Here is a 16,137-nt window from a genome sequence, read left to right on the forward strand (position 1 = left end):
TGATTTTAAGGCTATATTCTAACACAAGCACAGCATATTCACGAATAACCTTTCAGATGACTCTTTTGTCATTCAGGGTTTCCTTCATATCTTCATTAACTGTTTTACCAGTCCTCAAAACAAACTCAAGACAACAGGACTTGATCGGTTATTCCTAGGTATTTTATGCAACATGGAAAGATCATATGGTCTTAATCCAAGAAATGACAGCTCAATGAAATACACACACACACACACACACACATATGTACCCGTGTATGTGTGTGTCTGTATCACCCATATATATTATCTTACTTACAATATAATTGGCCCTTTTTTATTCTGACTTTTGAAATATGATCACTAGGATAAGAAGAGTCTCCAACAACACCAAAAACACGATTGTCCTTTCCTCAAAGAGCTGATCTTCAGTTGGAGAAGTGTCCAGAAAAGAAGCCCCCTGACTGGTCTCCTGACCTCTACAACTCATCTCTCTGATACCACCTCCACATCTCAGCCAAAATGACGTTTTTAAATCTCAGATCTGAGCACAACACCTCCTTCCCATGAAGACTCCTCCATGGCTCTCTATAGCCCTCTAACATGATTAAAAGACCTTCATGAACCAGTCCCAAAATCCTCCCCAGCCTGGTCTTTCACTTTCCTTCACCTTATGCTGGAAATTTCTAGCCAAGCTAAATGTGTTTCCTTTTCCTCAAGTTCTCTCTCACTTTAAGCCTCCACACATCCATTTCCTCTACATGGATATCTTCCCGTATTTGCTCATGTTCATGACCTACATGTATTTGTTACTCATGTTCATGTATAGGTCACCTATATGTGCTCCTATTTTCACTATCATGGCACTTGTTAAACTTATGATCTATCTGGGCCTCTATTACCCTATAAGTAGCATAATTCAGAGAATCTCATGGTAATTTAGCTCGGACTCACCAGCCTCCATACACAGTAGAAATTCATTCATTCATTCATTCACTGAACCCAAGTCATTGAACACTTTCTGTGTGACATACTCTACAGTGGGTGATAGCTATATACATCTATGGATAAAACAGACATAGACACTGCCTCTCAGAACTTCTATTAAATTAGCTAACACATACCAAGTGCCCAGAGAGTGGCAAGGTTGTCACAACTCAGCAAGGGAACATGTCTTATTTCCGGGTGGGAAGCAAGCAGGGCAGAGGAGCCATCCAGCCAGCAAAGACTCTTACCTAAAATTGTAAAGGTAGTGGCTCAATGAATCCTGATGAAATGCTGGGGCAAAGGTGCATTCCAGGGGAGAGAATAGCAATCCCTGAGCTGGAGGAGGAGGTGGTAGGGAATTAGAAGCAGTTCAACATGATGGAGGATGGAATGACTTCTGTGGGGTGGCCTTTGTGTAGGAGAGGGACATTAGACAAGACAGGAAAAGTTGAAAGGTGCCCCATCACAAGAATATTTTCTTCTGGACAGTAGGGATCAACTGAATCGTTGTAAATGGGGGAGATGGATGGAAAAAAGGTCAGTAATGATAATATGAAATAGGGGAAGAAGACTGAACTAAAAGGTAAGATTTTTTGACTATGTAGAAGTGGGGCCAACTGAGCCAATGATCATCTCATTCTATGGGGAAAACTGGGGATAAGTGGATTGTGGGTAAGAAAAGCTAACCCCCCAAATCTTCCAACAATATTATGCCTTGAAGACCAAAAATTTTCAGAACCTCCTCAATATTACCTTGTCAAAGTTTTGCAAATGCTTTGGCCTGGTATTTCAAATGTTCATCTATCCTTCAATATGCTTAACAAGCACGCTCTTCAGGGAAACATAGTACCCATTTATACCTATGGTACCTGTATATGTCATCAGTGTTCTTATTCTCCAGGGTCCAGGGAGGCACAAGCCTGAGCACAGAAAACAGAAAGAGCCAGGGTAAGAAGTGTGTACTGTATCATGTGTCCTGTGCTCTTCTAGCAATTAATAAAAGAAATACCTACCACAGCTTCCTTTGCTTTCAATATTGCTCTTCAAAACAATAGTCTTTCATTTCCTTCTTTGTTCTTTTCTACACTGTTTTCATATTCTTTACAATAAGCACAAATTATTTTGATAATTTTAAAGCACTTTTTTAACAAAAAATAATAAGCAAAAAAAAATCCTTGGAGGTAATGGGGAATGGAGAAAACAGCAAATAATATACCCACCGTGTAACTACTATATAGAAAAATGTAGGGTGGACGTACAAGGGAATATGTGTTTGTCATGATACTGTACACACCAGCCATGTGAACACAACACAAAAACAAGAGTGGTTTGAGGCTGCATCTTGACACTTCCATGCTGTTATATGCAAAAAGCCGTCTTCCACTGGGCTCAAACACTTGGCTTTTTTATAGTTGAGGCTTTAAGAGACACTGCAGAGAGGTGGCTTGCTTTTATTCTACAAGCTCTAACTCTCCACATAATATGTGGGTAAATTTACTTAAAGCACTTGTTATCAGCTGTCAATCAGTTTGTTAGCTTGCTTTTGGCTATATTTCAGGTAGCAAAGGAGAAAGCAGAGGTTATTCGATGGCTTTTGCCCGGGTGAACTAATTGTCACTTCTGACCTTAGTGAATTGCATGTGAAAGTGATTGCTGTTCTTCTGCCTTATTTTGTGGCATTATTCTCATAAGTCCTATGTAAACCTACATCTGTATACAATTGAATCAGTTTATTCAAAAGCAGGCGGTATATGCATACATGCACTTCATTATGTGGAAGTAGTTTTGGAAAAATTGTCTCACTGATGTCATCTTGTATTGAGACATCCATGAAGGGGCACGTTGAGTCCCTCCTCCTGGAATCTGTTCACTGGTCTGCCCCTGTCTTACCGCAAACTAAGAATTTTATACTATTCATTGTTTTTCTTCTTTACACATTAAACAGTTTTCTTGTTAGTTCATATCATCTTACTCCAAACTCCTTTGTAAATGAGTTTCTTAAGTTTCAGTGAGGATTTCTAGAGATATAAATTGTTCTATCCTTTCTTATTTTCTGCCCTTTGCTAAGGTTCATTGAAGAGTAGCTAGTAATGGTATGAGGGAGAGAGGAGAGAGAAAAAGAATGAGAGAGAGAAAAAAAACGATAGAGACATTAACCAACAGTTTTCTTTTATGAACAAGAAAATTGGCCGTTTTCCTATTAGCATATGAGGAACCTAAGAATGTCCCTTGTTGTCAAGGCAACAGCTTTTCCTTGGGTAGCTGCAATAGAAAAGAAGCCAGAGCAATCTTTATAGGATCAAATTTTTTTTTATCATCAAATCATAGAAAGGAACCTCGAGAGTCTACCCAGCCCATTCTCCTGTCTTTAGTTAAGACCCATTAAAATAATTTGAAACCTATCCAAAAACAAAGTCCCATTTTAAATACTTCTGAAGAACTTACATAGCTTTTTTTAGTAATCATTTGTAGTATTTTACATTGCACACTACAAATAAATTATTTTCAATCGTTCTAACTTAAATCTTTCATGCTGCAGCTTGAAATTCACTTCTTGCAGTTCCATGCGCAGTGGGAATAAATAATTGTACCGTTTCTTCTCTAAGAAAGTCTTGCCTACTCTTTTAAAAAATGGCAAAATTTTCTCTTACATTTCTCAAGGTGAATCACGACAAGAGTCTTTTATCTTTCCAGCCATTGGTGTTGGTCTCCTCTGATGAGTCCTATGTTCTTCAAGATTGTATGTAATTAGGAGGTCCAGTCCTTCTGTTAACTTATATAGAAGGCTGACCAAGTATACCCAAGAAGAGTGGGGTACTACCCAGTTTTTAAATATCTACTTAGGTAAATTTAGGTATCTTAGGTAAATTTTTTTCTATAGAATTTTGTTCATTGCCAGTGTTGCTTTGTTTTGGTTTCACAAAATGGCTAATACAACTTTTGCTGCCTGTTTTGAGTACTCACTCATTCCACACCTGGTACTTGGCTAACTTAATTTTCTCTTCAAGTAGACAACTACTATAGTTTTCTTTGCTTAATTGAATTATCTTGTCTGTTTTTTCCAAGATGAAGTTTCCTCCTTTCCACATTCACACTAAAACAACGGTAATGACTATAATTTCAGTTCCACTGTCCACATCATTGATTACTAAAACCTGGGCATGGCAAGGCTGCTTGGACATTTTTTCTCAGGATCTCCATATTGGTCCAGAACACAAAAACTGTATAACTTAGAATCAGATACTTCCTTTTTCTTACTTGATTTATTGGACCATGTTGACCTATTACCTTAGTGCTTCGGCCATAGATGCAATACTTTCTGGTTCTAATTTTCACTTTAAATAGAGGGACTGCAAACAAAGACTAATAGTTTATTGATCTCCTACTTTGTACAAGGCCCTGCACTAAGCACTTTATCAGCGCATTTCTGCTTCACAAAAATCCTATAAGGTGAATATCTCTCATCATCCCCATTTTACAGAAAACAAAAAACAAAAAAAAATCTGAAACTTATCGTGGTCAAGTAACTCTCCCAGGAAAATGCAACCCCTCCGCATGAAGCCAGATTTTGAGATAAAGTGGTCTAACCTCCCATATCCTTAAGCACTACTCCATGAGGGCAGGAAAAAGGTACTACACTTACATGCAAATGTAAGAAATATAAACTGATAGATTCATTCTGGAAGGTAATTTGATAACATGCATCAGAGTCCTTACAAAGGTATATACCCTTTGCTTTTTTCATTTACAAACATCTATATAGCATTTACTATGTGCCAAGCATTGAATTAAGAATTTTTTGAATATTAAAAAAAGAATCTTTATGACACCACTATAGGTATCTTTATTTTATAGAAAGGCAAATTAAGGCATTTAGAAGCTAAGTAATTTTCCCAAACTCTCACGATTCATAAGCTAAGAATTTGAATGTGACCATAGAATATATGTCCATAATCACTATAACATTCAATAGTTTCCATTTGGGGAATTTATTCTTAAGAAATGATTGTTGATAGGCACAAAAAAAAATGTATTGCTGTATCTATATTCAGATAAGAAAGGTGTGGAAAGAAGTGTCCAATAATAGGTTGGAAAATTCATATGGTACTCTATAACCAATAAACACTTTTTCTTATAAAGGAAGCAAGTATTAATGACATCATGTTTATGACATAATGATATTCAAAATAGTAAATGAAATATTATTATAGAGTATCTATTATAGTTTATATATGTATAATAAATGAAATAATATTATAATGTATCTATAATTTTGCTCTTAAAAGTAGACATCTGTGTATAGGAATAGAAAAAAGCTAGAGTTCAAGGTTGTAGTCCATGGTCTGCTTATTGTCTTGCTGTGGGGCCTGTGTGAGGCAAAGCATCACGGCAGGGAGGGCATGTGGGGCAGAGCTGCTCATCCCACCATGGCCAGGAAACAAGGAGAGAGGTTCAAGGCCAAGTTTTTTAAAGTGCACACAAGATTCTCTAGTGTTACAAAGCACTTTCTAAGTGATATTCTCACTTGAAGAATTTAAACGGGTGTGGGGGGGGGATGGGGGTAGAGTGGGGGTATCATCTATAGCCAGATATATTGAAATTTTTTATTCCATCAATTTTTTAGAGGGTCCCTATAGTTTTGTAAGGCCAGTTTTCATCATTTGGTGTGATCACTACCACTACATTCATTGTGAAATAATTTTTACAAAGCTATTTTGAATCTATAGCTAATATATACCAAGTATTTAACTATGCCATAAACCATTTGCATTTGCATATTGATACAATGTAAATCATGATGTAGACCCCCCCACACACACATACCAGGCTCCATGGACACCTCTGTTACATTTGACTACTGCCAGTTCCCATAAGAAAGGATTAGCAGGTAAAGTTTTATATCAGATGGGCAAGAAAAATATCAATAAAATAAATAGCTTTGTCCTGTAGTGCTTTATGGCTATTTCCAAGAGTCTTCACTGATGTTTTTGTGCCAGTGTAGGAAGTAATGAATGTACACACATATGTGCACATATATGTGCACACACACATTGCTTTTCAATATATAAAAATAAGGAAATAGCATTCACCTCCTTCTAACACTATTTCCTCTGAGTTTAAAACAAATAAGCTTTGGGAAATAGAGTTTTTTGGCTGTCTTTTGCCAATAGAGTTGTTACACCAAAATCTGAACTGGCTTTTCAACGGGGTTTAGTGGCATGAAGCAAGGCGGAGCTCATGTGGATGTGGGACTCTTGGTTTCCCCCACCCCCCCATTAGTTGAGCCTCGCTGCTCTTTGCCATAATCCTCCCAGCCCCGCTCTCCTTGTTGGTTGAGCCTCACTGCCCCGGCAAGTCATGTACTTGTGACACAATGGGGGATGGCAGGAGCAGTGTGGGGACAATCAGATGCTGAACACACGAGCTTGACAGACTTGCTTCCTTTTGAGTGGCACATTACAAACTGGCCAAGTGAAACATGAAGGTATTATCCTGTCTTATCAGGTGGTGGAACAGGGTGCAGCCTCCATGGTAAGGTTGTGGGCTTATTGCCAAAGATTCTTACTTCAGCTGCTACACATGCTTCCTGAGACGGCTGCGTTCACACTTATGTTAACTGTTTGACTCCAGATTGAGAGACAACAAAACATGTTGGGATCAGGTGACTCTGCCAATTGGGTTTTATGAAAAGAAAGTCAGTTCTGAAGCCAATTTAGACTTGTCTGCAACTGTGAAGTGATTTCAGGCACCTCAGGTTACCAGAAAGAGAACCTAAGTCTTATAGAGTTTCCCCCACACACATACTTCCATGGAACTGGCTTTTGTCTTCTCCCATGGAATGTTGGATCATTGTCTCCTACCCCAGGGAAGAGATTGTAAACACACACACACACACACACACACACACACACACACACACACTTCAGAATCTAAACAAAATATATCCTAAAGCTGATTTTTTCAATAAGCTTCATAAATGAATCTGATGCTCATCCTATAGTTCAAAAATGACTGCCCACAACAGATCTATAGAGTCCCATCTATAGACAAACTGAAGGGCTAAATTTCTCAGTTTATGAGCCACTCTGATAGAGGAAAATACCTTGAAGGCCAAAGTTCTCCTTACAGTTGACAATAATTAACCATAAAATACACAGCATTACTTCTGATAAGATACCCATACATAATAGGTACCTATTTTTTAATAAATGTCCAAAAACATAGACATTTTAACCTTATAATTAATTCTATGGAAAACCATCACACAGACCCCCACAGGATCTTACAGAAACAACTGTTGGTTATATGACCTTGAAGAAAATTACTTAAGATATCTGTGCTTCAAAGAATTTTTCTAAAGATTAAAGGTAAGTAAAGAGCCTAGCCCAGCACCCATGTAAAGCAGGCATCCAATTCAGATCAGCTTTCTTCTCTTCATTATTCCTGTGCCTTCTGTACAAACAACTGGACTTTGCACACTTTGGACTGGAGGCCTTGATCAGACCAAACAATCATTGCTATAATAAAAGAGGATCATAAAAGCATAGCCAATTTACCTATCGATTCACTTTGCTAAAACTGTCCTTCAATTTAAGGGCTCAGGAAAGTAATGAACATCGCCCTAGAATTTCAAAGGTATTTATAGGTCATATTTCATTAAACGACATAAAGGTCTGATGTTGAAGGATGCATATTCCCATCTTCATTTTATAAGCACTTGAATTTTTTGAGGTTGTATGCTTCCAAGAAAACAACCAATCTAGGAACAAGATGTAATTAAGACCCATGATTTCTAATTCCCAGGCTTTGACTCCAACCCTCTGAAAATGCTTCAATTCAATGAAACTAATGGCACTTTGGTCTCTGGAATTAGATCCTGTTATCAATGACTTCCACATGGAAAGATCATTCCAAAATGTGTAATTAACCAAGAAAATGCAAATAAACCAATTTGTACCTGCTATTTAGAGGTAAGACACAGAAATGGCTCGAGTTCATTATTTGAAAATGTAACCTTTTTCCGCTTCAAATATAGCTTATGTTCTCTGGTTACTCACATATATTTTTCAAAAATTACATTTTCAGTGAAATATTTTAGATTATTTATGATTCAATTATCAATGCAGAGTTTAAAAAGAAAAAGAAAAATACATGGGCAAAATGGGATGGAAACCCTTCTTTTAACCCCCTTTGGCAAGCCACTTCAATAAACAATTTTCAAAACTCTCCTGTGTATAAGACCCTGTGCTAACAGGGTAGGAGGCAAGCTCCCAGTCTAGCACAGACAGAAAAATAGTAACACTTAATGAAGGTACCTAGTGGGATAGGGAAACACTTATGTGGACCTTCCAAAAAACAGAAATCAGTCTAATAGAGGAGACCTACAAGAACCAAGTCCAGAAAGGTCTCTTAGAGGAAAAAAATATTTAAGCTTAACCTGGCAATTTTTGTCAAGTGACAGAGGCTCAGTTCAACATAATTAAAGAGAAACAAAATAAAATAGATTATTGGTTGTCACTATTAGAACAAGATCTGAAGCATTCAGATTCAGGTTCTTGGGCTATCCTATCTCTCTGCATCTTGGCCTCATTGTCTCCTACTGAATGTAGGCTTTCTCTGTATGTTAGAAATTATTTTATAACTCTCAAACCCTTTCCAATCTGCAGTTGCTCAGAGAACGTGGTCAGGCCCTATATAATTGGTAAGCCTTCCAGATACAGAGTTGCATCGGGAGACAAGCAGATTCTCTAAGGAGGAAGGGTTTGGGGTAAACAAAAAGAATGAATTCCATTGCAGTTTGGAAAGACAGATAAGGCACCTCTAAGCTGACACAGAAAAAAAAAATGATTCTTCCAAGCAAAAGAAAAGGGTTGAGCAAAGGCAAGAGGGAAAACTCAGTGCTTATTGAGGTGGTGATAGCCCTGAGACACAGAGGAAATTTTGGAGGGTTGGTTGAGATAAGATAGATGTGCATTTTTGAGCCCTGTGAAGAAGTTAGCATTATGTTCTCTGAGCGCCAGTTTTTAAGTTTTGGGGAGTTACAAAGTATACTCCATATTTTAGGAAGAAAATGGTTGAGGATATGCTAGACAGAAATGCAGGAGACAGAAAGTTGGGGAGGAAAGGTGTGGTTGCACATGGTCTTTGTCTGAAAACATTATTTCCTAGGAAGAATTTCTGCACTTGGAGTCCTGCTGGACTGTCAATCACAGTGTTCCACACAACCACAAAGCTGGGTCAATGCTGATGCTACGTTTCCCAGGACAAGTGATTTGTTCACAGGTTAGTGAGAATCCAGTAAGACTGATCTGAGTTCCTTCCCTCTAATTCGTGGGTTCTTTCAGATAATGTAAGGATGTAAACTGAGTTCCCAATGTAGAAAGTGATTGTGTAAAATTGAAGCCAAGACTTGAGAAAAATAAGAGAAGACAGAGTTCTGTTGACACTGCTTTATCCCTAATTGACAATGTCTGGAAATTCCCAGATGCATCTATCAATCTGTTTCTTCTTTTTGTTAAACTAATTTGAACTGCTTTTCTTTCTCTCACCAGAAACAGGTTCTGACTAATAGGAAAGTTACCTGTCATTGGTTAAACAACTATTAAGTATCAGGCATGATGCTGGATCCTTCAAGCACAATAGTATATAAATCTACGGAGTAACCTGGAAAGTAAATATCCATTTTACCAAAGGAAAAACCATAATTCAAATAAATTACTGGTAAAAATTTAGTTAGCTCACCATTAAGAATTGGAAATGATACTCTAAACTTTTCTTCAATTCCAGTCTATCTTCTTTCCATTTAATCTTCTTTGTGCTATATCCCTTCTGTAACATTTGAAAGCAATATTTTAGATGAGAAATAATAAAAGCTTGGACTAAGGCAATAGCAGTGAGGATTAGAAGGAAAGAAATTCAAAGATTTCATCTCACTCCAGTAGAGTGGCAATTATCAAGAATACAAGCAACAATAAATTTTGGCGAGGATGTGGGGAAGAATGTACACTCATACATTGCTAGTGAAACTGCAAATTGCTGCAACCATTATGGAAAGAGGTATGGAGAGTCCTCAGAAAACCTGGAATGGAACCACCATTTGACCCAGCTATCCCACTCCTCAGTTTATACCCAAAGGATTTAAAGTCAGTATACTATAGTGACGCAGCCACATCAACGTTTATAGCAAGCAGCCCAGTTCACAATAGCTAAACTATGGAACCAACCTAGGTGTCCTTCAACAAATGAATGGATAAAGAAAATGTGGTGTATATACACAATGGAATATTACTCAGCCTTAAAAAAGAATAAAACTGTGGCATTTGCCAGTAAATGGATGGAGCTAAAGAATACACTTAAGTGAAATATGCCAATACCAAAAAACAAAGGCAGAATGTTTTCACTGATATGTGGATGCTAATTCACAATAAGGGGTGGGGTGGCTAAGGAAGAATAGAGTTATCTTGGATTAGGCAGAGGGAAATGAAGGGAGGGGAGGGGACAGGGTGTAGGAAAGATAATGGAATGAATCAGACATTGCTACCCTATATGTGTATATAACTACATGACAGGGTGATTCTACATCATGTACAACCAGAAGAATGAGAAGTTATACTCCATTTATGTCTGATTCGTCAAACTGAATTCTACTGTCATGTATAAACAGTTAGAACAAATAAACAAAAAGAAACTCAAGAACTTAAAGAGAACCAATTGTTCCTGGTGATTTTTTCCAAGTATTTTAAATGCTGAGGAACAAGCTAAGATTTGGAAATCACATTGAGTATGTATAGGAGGAAAACTTGGCTGGAAAAGAACAAACCATGTTTCATTTGAAGTGCTCGTTGAATATCCAAGTGGAGCCACCCAGCGGGTGATTGAGAACACAATTCTGCTGATCCATAGGAAGGTCACAATACATATATAGGCTTGAGAGTGATGTAGTTATGCCAGTGTGTATAGCCTCTGGAGTGGATGAGATTGTTTGCAGATAGCCCATAAAGTGAGAAGGAAAAGATGGTGGAAGGTGGACTCCCTCTATTCTAAAACATCAGAATGGGCCTTTGTTCATGCTAATCCCTCAGCTTAGAGTGAGTTTTCCCTTTGTGAACCTCATGAATGTATATTCATTTGAAATGACACCACACAATCATAGCATCTCCGTAAAGCTTCCTTGGACCTTTCGTTCTTTATCCTCTAGTAGAATTGGACACTTCAACTTTTGTGTCTGGCCCCTGGGGCTTTGTACAATAAAATACTCATTATAGTTCTTAAAATAGTCTTACTTTACAGCACTGGAGACCAGAGCACAGACTTCAAACTTCATACAGACCAAGGATAAATTTCCACTCTGTAATCCACTGGACATGTGACCTAAGAAAATTACCTAACTCTTGTGAGTCAAGTTTTCTTTTATGTGAGGGAAAAAAAAAAAAAGAGGAGAGAATAAAAGTTCCCTCACAAGGATGTTTTCAGAATAAAAGAGATCATTGTAAAGATTTTGGTACAATGACTAACAAGTAGAAAATGCTAGATTGCTAGCCATGGTGGTGCACACATGTAATCCCAGTGACTTGGGAGGCTGAAGTAGGGGGATGGCAAGTTCAAGGCCAGCCTTGACAACTTAGCAAAACCCTGTCTCAAAATAAAAAATTTTTAAAGGACTGGTAGTACCGGCTAGTGGTAGATCTCCCCTAGATTAAGTTCCCAGTAACACACACACACACACACACACACACACACACACACACACACAATGCTAGATTAATAGTAGATATTATTTGTTCATGAGTCTATCTCAACCAGACTTCTTGAATTCAGGTCCCATACCATTCATCTTTGTTCTCTTAAAAAAAGTATTTGGCACCTGACAATCATTCAGGAAGTGTGAGTTACTTATACACAAGTAGATTAAAAAGTCAAAATACTTGACCAATTATTACCTTATTTGTTCTCCACCGAATAGGTCACACGATAATGAACTCTTCTCACATGGCGTGTCTTCCTCCATCTCCACTCTGTTGGCATAGGATAGGTGCTACACATCCCGTTGGTGCAAAGACACAAAGGCTTATCTGCTGCCCCACTTGAAATGGCTAACATGGCAAATGATCACATTTTCCTTTTTCTCAAATAGCTGGTACATGTCCCTGAATTGAAGATATTTTCTAAAATGTTTCTGTTTTCTATAATTCTCAAACATGGTTTTTGGGAATACTCAAAATATTGATATAAACTATAGGATCCATTTGTCATTATCTATAAAGAGACTTAAAGATGTGGATAACTTTTGATTTAGCAAGTGCACTGTTAGAAATTTATCCTAAGGAAAAAAGCAAAGGCTAAATTTGCATAAAAACACATTCATTAGTACAGTGTTTATTATGGTGAAAAAACAAAAATAACCTAAGTGTTTTTCAATGGGGAAATGACTCAACAAATTATATATTTAGTATACAATAATGCTTTAAAAGATTATATGGAAAGGAAAATGTATGCAACATAATGTTAAAAAAAGATAGGAGAACAATTATGGATACAATCTGTAGGCAATGTTTTGAAATGAATACATAAAAAGAATGGAAGAAAATACAACTATCCATGTTAACCAAATCCATTTCAGTTCTTAAATTCAGGTAATAAAAATTTGGACAATTAGAAATACCTTTATATAAAATAGCAAGAACACCTATCTCTGAATAGAGATAGTATTTTCTTCTTTTGTAAATTATGCACATTTGCTAAATTTAAATGCTTTATTTATCATCTAAAAGTTCGTGAGATACAAATATTATTTTTCAACAAGAAAAAAAAAGAAAATTTGCTTTTAACCTGAATTTTTTGGAATTAAAAACAAGAACTCATCTGCATCCATGTGACTTTGTATCATTTAAATCTCAGATAAGGTGCTTTGCCTCTTTTGCTATCAAGTAGTTAGAGAAATACCCTTAAGCATAAAAACAAAGTTGCTAAGTAACCTATCAGTTCCCTAACTATGTGCACCATTTAGTCTTTCTCTCCTCGATCCACACAGTCATATTTCACGAGAACTGCATATGTTCCCTCCCTGATAGTTCTTAATTCTGTCCACTTCTTGTCATTGTCACCGCTGCTATGCTAGTTCAGTTCACTGTCATCTTTGTCCTGTATCTGGAATACAGTAACATGTATTTTACCATAACTATTTTTTTCTTGATATGTTTACTTACTTGTTTATGTTTTGTTTGCTTGTTTTTTGGACTCTGTCAAATTAGACGGCAAGCTCCGTGAGAAGTGCTTTATCTTATTTTTTTTTCTATAGCTTCAATGTCTAGCACTATGCCTGACACAAAGCAGGGGTGTATCCATATCATGGAATAATTGAGGGAGAAATGAATAAGAGTGGCTCAAGGATTGATAAAAATGGCTCTTGGTTTTCCCAGTGATCCCTGGGTTGGCTCAAATGGAAAACAGCCACTATTCCACTATTCCACCATCAGCACAGATGGTGACAACCACTATTTCATACCAGTATGAAAGATGAGTGTGCTGTTTTATTTATTTATTTTTGAGTATACTATTTTACATAAAGCAAATTATGTAACATGGAAATCAGAGGCTTCTTTTTAAAAATGAAATAAATAAATGTTTTTTTTTAATTGGTTCCCAAAGATTTTTTTTTTTTTTTTGAGAGAGGGGAGAGAGACAGAGAGAGAGAGAGAATTTTTAATATTTATTTTTTTTAGTTCTCGGCGGACACAACATCTTTGTTGGTATGTGGTGCTGAGGATCGAACCCGGGCCGCACGCATGCCAGGTGAGCGCGCTACCGCTTGAGCCACATCCCCAGCCCAATAAATGTTAATTGATAAAGTTGTTTCTGGCAAGCTTTAAAAACCACTCACTGTTTTCAATTCAACTGAGTATCTTTATCTTCAGAATTCAAGTTCATCTTAGTTTTTTTCCCCCTCTGTGATTTTCATAATTTTGATCATTGTGTTTTCATTGTAGAGGGCATGGGACACCATAGCTTAAATCCCCAAAAGGGCATTCTGAAGAACAACAAACCTGAGGATGTATTGGATGTATTGTAGGAAGAGGTGGTTCTGCAACAAGTAACTTTGAGAAGTGTGACTTATTATTTGTTGTCTTTGGAAAGGTAAAACGCAAATGATACTAAAGGCTGAGAAAATTTGGTTAGTTTAACTTTTTTGAAGCCCAAATTGCCAAACCCATTTGAGGTTGGAGCCTGAGTAAAACATTTTAGAAAATGCTGACAAATGAATAGAGAGTTGGATTCAAGGTCAAGGGAATAGGCCCCAATTTTGTGTAGCCCATCCTCTCTATGAGTCACCTCACTTTCAGAGTCTTTTTCCTGAGTTGTAGAATAAGAAAGTTGGAATAGTGTCAAATACCCGTTTCAGACCTAAATTTCTATTTTAATCATGTCAAATCATATGATTGATCTTTTTTGCATCTGAGATACTTAAGAAAAAGCTATATGTCAAAGATTATTTGATGTAATCATGAAGAAATGATATTTCTCACACTTAGCTCCTGAATTTTAATTTTGCATCATCATTTAGATCTCTAGATGGACAGATACCTGAAACCTATTTGATCCTCATTCATGAAAATAAAAAATAGTTAATTTGGCCCTCTATGCAATGGTCCTCTTAAATATCCAGTGTTATTTTCTTCTTTTCCCTTCTGATAAGTAACTGAAATAAAACTAATGGATATACAAGTACAAAGATATCATAAGGTTGGGACCTCTGAGTCTGACAAACAAAAAGCCGATTCTGCGCCTACAGCATGCTGTAGACACATCTGGCTTACTTGAGCTCACAATGGAGTAATATGAATTGTGCTAAAAAGCACTATTTGTGCAAATGCAAATAATATTCCATCTGCTCAGGATTTTTTTTTCCTTATGTAGCTTTTGTTCCAGTGTGGTAAAAGCCTGTTTCTTTACCCTGAAGTGTTCCTGCTGATGAAGAGTGAAGTACATGACAATGAACTAAAATCCATTATCAAACAAATACAGCAAGCTTTTCAGCAAGTCATCACAGGGAATGTTGCCTTTTTCTCTGGCATTAAGTTGAAAGCGATTTGTGCTCATGCAAATAAGACAAAGTGGTGGGTTAAAAAAAAATATATATATATATATATGTATATATATACATATATTCTGTACACTGTAGTTTACTTTGTAAATCTTCCATTTTTATATCTTCTCTTGGTGGGGGGAGGGCAGCAGCGAAGCCGGTTGGCAGCCTTCTTTAGATTTTCTTGGGGTTCGAGTGGTGATAAGTTCTTCAACAGAATTTAGTTCTGCCTTATGCTCTCTTGAATAACTTACTTGGGATTTAGGAGAACTGCTTTAGTCTAGGGCAATTGGGAGAAAATTTTAACCCTGGTGATGCTGAAAAAAAGAAAGAAAAAAACAACCAGTTTTAAGAGATCCAACTTCAGGATTTACTAATGATGACAAAGGTAAATCATCCAAGTTCAAGCATAAGATTCTCATTTCTGAGAGTCACACATTCTATTCCGTACCCTGGGCCTAAATCTGCAGGCTCCAAGACAGTTATTATTGCCTTAAAATTAATGTATCATCTCTAGTTTCAGTAAGAATATAGAAATGAGTGACAACTACATCACTACTACTCAAGGTTAAAGAGCCAACTCGGAGAACATGAGCACTGGAGAAATGTGTTCAGACTTATTTTCCAACCACTTGGCTCTCCGCTCTGCCCTTTGTTTTACTTTCTTGTTTTTTTCTCCTGAAATCTATTATTTCTATTTTGACGAAACTGAGAAAAAAAGCAGAACTCAATCCTTTCTTTCTAAGACCAGGAAAGAAACAGGGCAGAAGATTATAAGTTTGTATGAGCATGAAAACACTTTTATACAGAAATTTAAAGCTCATTTTATGGCATTTTGGCTATTTTATTTATGTCTATGATTTCATTCAATATTGGATTACTTAAATTCTGACTAATATTATTTTACTTGTGTGAAACTGAAGGTTTTATGAAATGGTAGTTTTGGAAATTTACCTTTCTGTAATTTTTATAGTTTATATATTGTTGAGAGTACGCATTTCTTTTTTAGGTTTAAGTTTTATAATGCTATTTTAAATTAACATTCATGTGTAGGTTGGAAAGATACAATGAAATAATAGGTAAAAAGG

This window comes from Urocitellus parryii, chromosome 2, assembly GCF_045843805.1.
Source record: "Urocitellus parryii isolate mUroPar1 chromosome 2, mUroPar1.hap1, whole genome shotgun sequence".
Taxonomy (NCBI): Eukaryota; Metazoa; Chordata; class Mammalia; order Rodentia; family Sciuridae; genus Urocitellus; species Urocitellus parryii.